This window comes from Pseudoliparis swirei, chromosome 22, assembly GCF_029220125.1.
Source record: "Pseudoliparis swirei isolate HS2019 ecotype Mariana Trench chromosome 22, NWPU_hadal_v1, whole genome shotgun sequence".
In the NCBI taxonomy this organism is placed as follows: Eukaryota; Metazoa; Chordata; class Actinopteri; order Perciformes; family Liparidae; genus Pseudoliparis; species Pseudoliparis swirei.
The window spans coordinates 17,043,393-17,045,880 of record NC_079409.1 but is presented as its reverse complement, the minus strand read 5'-3'; the positions used below and the strand labels follow the sequence as shown (position 1 = coordinate 17,045,880).

At 41.0% G+C, this 2,488-nt stretch overlaps 1 long non-coding RNA gene across 1 annotated transcript; it reads left to right on the top strand.

The window, feature by feature from the left end:
* Positions 1 to 1,662: 1,662 nt before the first annotated feature.
* LOC130212574 (uncharacterized) lies at positions 1,663 to 2,178 on the top strand. The gene is made up of 3 exons (XR_008835379.1): positions 1,663 to 1,725; positions 1,925 to 2,013; positions 2,106 to 2,178. It is a non-coding gene; the product is annotated as an uncharacterized LOC130212574 (long non-coding RNA).
* The last annotated feature ends 310 nt before the right edge of the window (positions 2,179 to 2,488 follow it).

Genomic DNA, 2,488 nt, shown 5'->3' with positions numbered 1-2,488 from the left:
AGCCCAGACATGGTGTCCTCCATACAGATGCTGGTGAACTATCGACGCCGATGTGCTGTGCCAGATGACAATGTGTATTTGTTAAAGTCACGTCAGAGGATCTGATGCCATCCATGCTATCGCGTGTGAATGTGCAGTGAAGGACCCTCAAACATTTACATCGACAAGGTTAAGAAAACAAATGGCAACAATGTCACAAGTTCTGAAATTGAAAGACAATGAGGACTGCCTTGCAGGTTTTATGGGTCACAACATCAGGGTCCATCGACAATATCGGCTTCCTGAAGGGACATTACAAGTTGCCAAAGTTGCTTATGGCCTTTGAGAGAGGAAAGCTATCACAATTTAATGGCATGACATTGGACGAGATCAACGTTGATCCAAATGGTAAATCACCTTACACACACTATTTTCATCATTTTAATTTGTGATGGTTTAAATGTGTCAGGTTTGTCATGCTGGTTCACAACATGTTTTGCTGTGTTTATTCAGAGTACATGAAGACGGCTCTCTATCTGAAAGTGAAGATGTGATGTTGCGTCTATCCTCTAACTCCTCAGGTACATTCACTCAACTGGTGGTTCTCGAAGTGGCGAGAAGTTCCCGGTCTCCTATATCGTAATTCCTCTCTGCCGGTGAAAGTTTCCCAGAGAGGAAGGCACAGGGGTGCAGCTTATTATCGTTCGTGGATCTCTGGGAAAGTATCGCTCCAATACCCATATCTGAGGCATCCACTTCCACCACGAACTGCTGGCGGGAGTCTGGGAGGGTAAGCACCGGAGCAGTGGTGAACGCTCTCTTGAGCCGCTGAAAGGCAGCGTCGGCGGTGGGATTCCACTGCAACCTAATGGCAGGAGAGGTTAGTACATGCATGGGGGCTGCAACAGAGCTGAAGTTTCTAATAAACCTCCGATAGAAATTAGCAAACCCCAAAAAACATTGGACCTCCTTGCGGTTGCTAGGAGTGGGCCAATCTGTGACTGCTTCGACCTTCCCCATGTACACATGGCGTGGTGTACTATGTGAACTCTGTTTTGGACAGAATCAGCCAGAGATCACGTCGATGGACTTCTCAGCTTCAGCAGTTTTCCGACAATATACATCTCAGATGTGGCAGGTCAAGTCTCTCGTCACATGAACAATAGGACACAACAAAAATTCTTTCAGCCCCATGATGGCTGGCTCTGTACACCCTCAAAGACCAACATAGATGAAGCCAAGGAAAAAACACTTGAAGTGAAATTTGAGTGGATTACTAATCTCAGGTCTCCAGGGGCACCACAGCCACCTGGACAAGCAACAGATCGGTTCACTGCATTGCACCCAATAACCAAAACAAATGACAGGTATCATCAGAAAAACCAACCGGCGGAAAAACTGAGGAGCTTGAACATCTGCCCCTCCTAATGCTTATGATGTATGTTGTTTACAGAGTGCAGCACTTGGTCATTTTGACTTCATATTGTGGCACAGAGATTGGATCATTAACAAAAATGTCAATGACAAGCTTGTTAATTATCTCCCGGTAAGTTTTTTACAGAAATGTGAACAATACGAAGAAAGACAATCAATAATACCCTTTAAAAATGAAATGTTTCAGGAGATGTTGTCATTGATGGATTCATATTATAATTATCTATTCAACAACAGGATGCCGAAATTATATTTCTGCCGAGGATTGTGGGTCATATCACCAACGAAACTGGCAACCACTTCATTCTATGGGTATGCATCAGCTATTACATTGTATTGACGGTTTAGAAACATACCGGTAACCATTAACATTGAAGAGAATGGTTATAGAGTAAAGAGATGGTTGCATAATTGATAGTCAAAAAAAGTGTTTTTTATGTCATGTTATACAGCACAACACATAATAAACCACAAATATGTTGAATTACATCTTGACATTATTGTTTAAAAGGTTCTGGATTTCTCCAAAAAAGAAATCCGAATCTATGACTCCCTGAAGACCTGGACCGGGATATGCGAGGATGATATGGATCTTCTGAAGTAAATCTACGTCAACTACAACAAAAATAAATATGACACAATAACGCCTTTTCATCTCTTTGACATGTAATTGTATTTTTTGCCACTCCCAGAAATGTCTTTCGGAAGAAGGGTGGGCTGCAGGATTGGAGAGTGCGATACCCTGTCCAGTGGCCTCAAAAGGACTCGGTGAATTGTGGGATTTATGTCTGCTCAGTGAGTAAATCCAAGTCACTGTCTACAAATAGTTTGTTTTTAAGCTGGTTTTGAATGCAGCTTCAAACAATTGTCTATAAGCCACATTATTTTGAATTTGACAATCACATAATTTTAAATGTGACCAGCCTATTTAATTTTTCTAAACCAACCCCTTCTTCATATTAATTATTTTTTAATTATGTCTAATTAATTATTATTAATGTCTATTTAAGATTTATGTCCAGCACTTGTTTTCTATGGCTGAAATTCAGGAATACTAACAGACTTAATAAAAGAA